An 8055-nucleotide genomic window follows, 5' to 3' on the forward strand; every position below is an offset into this window, starting at 1 on the left:
CTAACTAAAGAGAGATACTTCCACACTGCAACCCATCTTATATGATAACTTCCCTACTCATGATATGACACTACTTGATAGTAAAAAAATGTAAAAGATAGTGATGATGTGATACCGCGGCACTCCCCCCAAGCTTGGAACAAACCAAGGGGGTGCCAATACCAATGACGAATTACTCTTTTGGCGGTGATGGTGGGAAAGCCTTGATGGGAGTAAGGAACCGCTCTAGCATTCTGCGAAGTCGGTTGTTCTCCTCCTGAAGTATCTCCACTTCCCTTCTCAGAGCGCGGTATTGATCACAGAATTCATCGGTAACCCGTACAGCTTCCTCCAAGGCAGGGAAAGAGTTGAGGCTAGGAGCAGGTGGCAAAGGTCCCTGCAAGTTATGAGAAAAAGAACGCCGAGTGTTAACCGATCCCACCAAAATTTGCTTACTCCCAACAGCTTGTTGCTCTCTCTTGGATAACATCTTCTTCACTTCTTCCTTGACACTCTCATCCATCCCCTTCCACTCGGGATCTTGAATATCTTCCTCCAAAATCCCCTTGTCCTTGTTGTTGGAGACCATGGTGCTTCTGGATCAAAGACAGATCCTGGCAGAAAACAGCTCGAAACAAATCACGACGAGAAAATGATATACGGACCTCTAGGGGTCCGGGGGATTATATAGCAGAAATTTTCACGATAGAAGGAAAGTACCAGGTCGAACTAGAGTCGGAAAGGGGAAACGAGGAGCTATCCTCATAGGGCGGCGCGGCCAGGCTGGGGCCCGCGTCGGCCTATAGGGGCACGCCCTCGTGCATCTCCTCCACTCCGTTTCGATCTCGTAATTTTTCATATTTTCCAAAAATAGCAAAAACATTGTTCGGAAAGTTAAACGCGGACTTTTTATTACCAGTACTGTTACCTATTCAAAGTTGAACTCTGCAAACTGTCAATTTGGCCTTTGATGAAAGCTTCCGGAGTCACCACTCGAATAACATCAACATCTTCATTATAAGAATCTCCAGATATATAATGCTTGAGTCTTTGTCCATTCACCACTTGTGTGGCATCGCCTTGCAGAGAACTAATTTTAATTGCCCCTGAGCGATACACCTCCACAATGACATATGGTCCTTCCCATTTTGAGAGCAATTTCCCTGCAAAAAATTTGAAACGAGACCGATACAATAGGACTTTATCCCCAACATTAAATTCTCTTTTGATAATTCTTCTATCATGCCATTTCTTAACTTTCTCTTTAAAGAGTTTAGAATTTTCATAAGCTTCACTTCTCCATTCATCTAAAGAACTCAATTGTAGCAATCTCTTCTTACCGGCAAGTTTAGGATCTTTATTTAGTTCTCTTACAGCCCAATAAGCTTTGAGCTCTAGTTCTAAAGGTAAATGACAAGCTTTCTCATAAACCATTTTATAAGGTGACATCCCCATGGGATTTTTATAAGCAGTTCTATACGCCCATAGTGCTTCCTTCAATTTACTAGCCCAATTCTTTCTAGATTTATTAACAGTCTTTTGCAAGATAGATTAAATCTCTCTATTTGTTAGTTCTACTTGCCCACTAGTTTGAGGATGATAAGCAGAAGCAATCCTATGATTAATACCATATTTAGCAAGAGTTTTTCTAAAACCACCATGAATAAAATGAGAACCTCCATCAGTCATAAGATATCTAGGAACTCCAAATCTAGGAAAAATAAAATCTAAAAGCATTCTTAAAGAGGTCTCACCATCAACACTTTTTGTGGGTATGGCTTCCACCCATTTAGTAACATAATCAACAGCAACAAGTATATGAGTGTTACCTTCTGAAGAAGGGAAAGGTCCCATGAAGTCAAATCCCCAACAATCGAATGGTTCAATAACAAGAGTATAATTCATAGGCATTTCATTGCGTCTGGAGATATTACCAACCCTTTGACATTCATCACAAGATAAAATAAATTTCCTTGCATCTTTAAAGAGAGTTGGCCAATAAAAACCTGAGATAGAACCTTTTGCACGGTTCTATCTCCGGCGTGATGTCCTCCATAAGCACTACCATGACATTTACTCAATATCTCTTGTTGTTCATATTCGGGAACACATCTTCTCATAATACCATCCACTCCTTCTTTATATAAGTGTGGGTCATCCCAAAAATAATGCCTTAAGTCATAAAAGAATTTCCTCCTTTGCTGGGCTGAAAAGGTTGGAGGCAAATACTTGGAAACAATAAAGTTAGCATAATCAGCATACCAAGGACTGTCTCGCGCGCTCACCTTTATTACAGCCAATTGTTCATTTGGAAAACTATCATTAACAGGAACAGGATCATAAGCAATATTTTCCAATCTAGATAAATTATCAGCAACAGGATTATCAGCACCTTTCCTATCTATAATATGCAAATCAAATTCTTGCAAAAGAAGCAACCATCTAATAAGCCTTGGCTTAGCATCTTTCTTTTCCATAAGATATCTAATTGCAGCATGATCAGTATGTATTGTAACTTTTGAATCAACAATATAAGGTCTAAACTTGTCACAAGCAAAGACTACAGCTAACAATTCTTTTTCAGTTGTAGCATAATTTCTTTGAGCAGCATCAAGAGTTTTACTAGCATAATGAATAACATTCATTTTTTATCTATTCGCTGTCCAAGGACAGCGCCTACAGCAAAATCACTAGCATCACACATAATTTCAAAAGGTAAATTCCAATCAGGAGGTTCAACTACAGGAGCAGTATTTAAGGCTTTCTTTAGAGTTTCAAAAGCTTCCTTACAATCATCATAAAAAACAAAAGGTACATCTTTTTGAAGAAGATTAGTAAGAGGCTTTGAAATCTTAGAAAAGTCTTTAATAAATCTCCTATAAAACCCAGCATGACCAAGAACACTACGAATACGTTTAACATCCCTAGGATAGGGCGTCTTCTCAATTTCTTCAACTTTAGCTCTATCAACTTCAATACCTCTCTCCGAAATTTTATGTCCCAATACAATTCCTTCATTAACCATAAAGTGGCATTTCTCCCAATTAAGAACAAGGTTAGTTTCTTCACATCTCTGCAAAACTTTATCAAGGTTTCGCAAGCAATTGTCAAAAGAATTCCCATAGACAGAAAAATCATCCATGAATACCTCTACAATCTTCTCACAAAAGCCATGAAAAATAGCAGACATGCATCTTTGAAAAGTAGCAGGAGCATTAAATAAACCAAAAGGCATACGCCTATAAGCATAAGTTCCATAGGGACAAGTGAAAGTGGTTTTCTCTTGATCTTTAGTTTTAACAGCAATTTGTGAGAACCCAGAATAACCATCAAGAAAGCAAAAAAGAGTATTTTTAGACAACATTTCTAACATTTGATCAATGAAAGGTAAAGGGTAATGATCTTTCTTAGTAACTTTATTAACTTTTCGATAATCAATGCACATTCTATACCCTAGAACTACTCTTTGAGGGATGAGCTCATCATTATCATTAGGCACAACAGTTATTCCTCCTTTCTTAGGAACACAATGCACAGGACTAACCCATCTACTATCAGCAATAGGATATATAATACCAGCTTCAAGAAGTTTTAATACCTCATTCCTTACCACACCCTTCATCTTAGGAATTAGACGACGCTGATGTTCAACAACAGGCTTTGCATCATCTTCCATATTAATGGCATGTTGGCAAATAGAGGGAGAAATCCCCTTCAAGTCATCAAGAGTATAGCCAATAGCTCCTCGGTGTTTCTTCAATATTTCAAATAACCTTTCTTCCTCAAACTCTGAAAGCTTAGAACTAATAATAACATGATATATTTTCTTATCATCAATATGAGCATATTTAAGATTATCAGGCAATGGTTTTAAATCAAAAACAGGATCTTCCTTTGGTGGTGGTGTTGTACCTAGATCTTCAACCGATAAATCATGCTTAAGAATAGGTTGACGAAGAAAAATTTCATCAAGCTCATTTCTTTCTTCCCTAAAGACTTCACTCTCACTATCTTCCAAATATTGATGCAAAGGATTATTAGGAGCAAGAGCAATAGATGCACATTCGTCAACTCTAAAATCATTATTAGGCAAATCAGCTTTATAAGGAGTTTTGGAAAATTTAGAGAAATTAAACTCATAAGATTCACCAGCATATTTAGTCACAATTTTCTCTTTCTTGCAATCTATAACAGCTCCACAAGTATTTAGAAAAGGTCTACCAAAAATGATAGGACAAGACTTACTAGCAGCAGAACCAAGTACCAAAAGGTCAGCAGGATATTTAATCTTACCACATAGAACTTCCACATCTCGAACAATACCAATTGGAGAGATAGTTTCTCTATTAGCTAGCCGAATAACCACATCAATATCTTCAAGTTCACAAGAACCAATTTCATGCATGATCTCCGTGTAAAGCTCATAAGGAATAACACTAATACTTGCACCAATATCGCATAAACCGTAATCGCAATGATCACCAATTCTAACAGAGAGCATAGGAACACTAGTTTTCCTAGACTTATTAGGATGCGAAACAATATTAGAAGCATCTTCACAAAAAATAATATGACCATATTCTACATTTTCAGTCACAAGATCTTTAACTATTGCAATAGCAGGTTCAACCTTTATTTGCTCTTCAGGTTCTATAGGTTTCTTTGCACTTTTATTAACCGCACTATTTATAACAGAATACTCCTTCATTTTAGCAGGGAAATGAGTTTTATCAATATAAGCTTCAGGAAGAATATGATCAACAGTTTCAATTACAACACATTTATTTATAGATGAATCAATTTTATCTTTATACGGTTCATGATACTTATCAAAATTCTTCCTAGGCAATTCAAAATGAGAGGCAAAAGCTTTATAAAAATTTGCAACAACTTGAGAATCAAGACCATAAGTAGCACTCATATTACGAAATTTATCAGTGTGCATAAAAGTTTCAATGCATTCATAATCATAATTTATACCTGACTCTCTATCTTTGTTGTTCTCCCATCCTTCAGTATTCTCCTGAATCCGATCAAGAAGGTCCCTTTTAAACTCTTCTTTGTTGCGTGTAAATGATCCAGAACAAGAAATATCCAGCAAGGTTTTATCTTGAAAAGAAATTCTTGCATAGAAATTATCAATAATGATATTACCAGGAAGCTCATGAATGGGGCATTTGAGCATTAAAGACTTCAATCTCCCCCATGCTTGGGCAATACTCTCTCCATCATGAGGCCAGAAATTATATATGCGGTTTCGGTCTTTGTGAATTTCACTTGGAGGATAGAATTTAGAATAAAATAGAGGCAAAATATCCTTCCAATCAAGAGAATCCCCATTCTTCAGCAATTTATACCAATGCGCCGCTTTACCGGACAGCGATATAGAGAATAGTTTCTTCCTAACTTCATCCATAGCAATACCTGCACACTTGAATAACCCGCATAATTCATGTAAGAACAGTAAATGATCTCCAGGATGGACAGTTCCATCCCCTTCATAGCGGTTATCCACAACACGTTCAATAATTTTCATAGGTATTTTGTATGGAACCTCTTTCTCACCTGGCGCCTCATCCACTACCTTTGCAGTAGTAGTAGATTTTCCAAATAGAAATTCAAGAGAAGATCTCTCCATAATCAATTATAGCAGCAGGCAGAAATAAAATCAGCACGTACAGTAAAGGTTTCCCTTACCAACTCCACTTACCAATAGCGCTTCACTCCCCGGCAACGGTGCCAGAAAATAGTCTTGATGACCCACAAGTATAGGGGGTGTATCGTAGTACTTTCGATAAATAAGAGTGTCGAACCCAACGAGGATCAGAAGGTGTTGACAAGCAGTTTCGATGAAGGATTCACTGTAAATGCTCACAGACAAGTATTCAGGGGGTTTTGATATAGCAGATAAATAAAGTACGAGTAAGTAAAATGCGAGAGAAATAATTGTAGCAAGTGGCCCAATCCTTTTTAGCACAAAGGACAAACCGGTTTGTTTACTTATAATGACCAAATGTTCTTGAGGACACACGGGAATTTAGTCTAGTGCTTTCGCTTCATATAGCTGATTAATCTTCATTGTTTTGATAAGTGTTGTGTGGGTGAACCTATGCTAATGCACCACCCTTCCTAGGACTAATACATACTTGTGATTATACCCCTTACAAGAATCCGCAACTACAAGAAAGTAATTAAGATAAATCTAACCACAGCCTTAAACTCTGAGATCCTGCTATCCCTCCTGCATCGATATACCAACGGGGGTTTAGGTTTCTGTCACTCCGGCAACCCCGCAATTGGCAAACGAATACAAGATGTATTCCCCTAGGCCCATAAAGGTGAAGTGTCATGTAGTCGACGTTCACATGACACCACTAGAAGAATAACACCACAACTTAAATATCAAACCATTGAATATTACCCAACATAATTCACTACTAACATTTAGACTTCACCCATGTCCTCAAGAACTAAACGAACTACTCACGAGACATCATATGGAACATGATCAGAGGTGATATGATGATGAATAACAATCTGAACATAAACCTTGGTTCAATGGTTTCACTCAATAGCATCAATAACAAGTAGAAATCAATACCGGGAGAGTTTCCCCTATCAAACAATCAAGATTCAAACCCTAGATGTTACAGCGGTGATGAGGTGCAGTGGTGGAGATGGCGGTGATGATGATGGAGATGATGATCCCAATGATGTCCAACTCGATGACGGTGACGAGGGCATCGATTTCCCCCTTCGGGAGGGAATTTCCCCGGCAGATTTCAGCCTGCCGGAGAGCTCTTTTCTCTCTGGTGTTTTCCGCCCTGCAGAGGCGGCTGTGACTCTTCGCGACTATCCTCTGGAGCTTAGGTTTTCGGGACGAAGAAGTACGCGAAGGAGAGGCGGCCAGAGGGGGCTGTGGGCCCCCTCCCCACAAGGTGGCGCAGCCAGGCCTGGGCCCGCGCCGGCCTATGGGGGGCCATGGCGGCCCTCCTCGGCCCCTCCTTTTGGCTAGCTCCGTCTTCTGGAAAAATAGGATTTTCCGTGTAATTTCTGTCAATTGTTGGTCTTCCGAAATATTGCATTCTGACGGTGCTTTTTCCAGCAGAATCCTGACTCCGGTGCGCGATTCTCCAATAATCATGAAACATGCAAAATAGATGAAATAACATAAGTATCGTCTCTAAATATGAAATATATCAATGAATAACAGTAAATTATGATATAAAATAGTGATGCAAAATGGACGTATCACACGCTATGTTGTTTATGTCATACTTTGTTCATTCCTAGATCTACCACCGCGTGGAAGTTATTCACTGATGAGCATAAGAAAGACAGGAAGATCAATGTTGGCTCCATATGAGAATGCATCCAGTGAAACAGATGAATCTATGCACCAGCTGCACCTATGGTTGTGGGCTTTAGATGAAAAATGAGGGTATGAGATCTAACCCATGGTGAAGTGTTGGTATATTTTACATAGTGATCCTTCTGGCATCGTTGAATTGCACCGCGCAACGTTATGCATTGTCGAACCAAATACGGGAGTAAATGATAAGGAACTACCACATTAGAGACGGTCATGTCTGAAAACTACCAACATAAGGCAAGGCGACACATAACTACCAGTTAAGAGGCATGGTCGTGACAAAAAGCACTGATCTTGCTGATTAGCTATGTTAAACCGTTTTATGACCGTTCGGACCCACCTATCGGGTCTACGTGGCAATGATGGTCTGCTAGTTTTACCCAAAACCCCCTGGGCTCTATTTTCTAAAAGCAATCAAGTCCTATCCCCATTTCCCGTTCTTCCCTAATACCGTTGTCCGCCGACCGCCATCATGACATGTGACGACGATGACTGACAGGAGTCCCCTGACCAAGGCGTCCTCTTCACCGCCGAGATCACCGTCGCCCGCGCGGTGCTCGGTGTGTGCCTCCTGGTGGCCAACGTCCTCGCCGGTCTCACCCGTTGCAGCTAGGTGAGAAGGATTTCTCCGGTGGTTGGTGGCCATGCGTTGACCTCCTGGCACGACGCAATCAGGGGCGGCGGCGAGTGGCTGAGGTGGGGGT

This window comes from Lolium perenne, chromosome 3 (assembly GCF_019359855.2).
Source record: "Lolium perenne isolate Kyuss_39 chromosome 3, Kyuss_2.0, whole genome shotgun sequence".
NCBI classification, from domain to species: domain Eukaryota; kingdom Viridiplantae; phylum Streptophyta; class Magnoliopsida; order Poales; family Poaceae; genus Lolium; species Lolium perenne.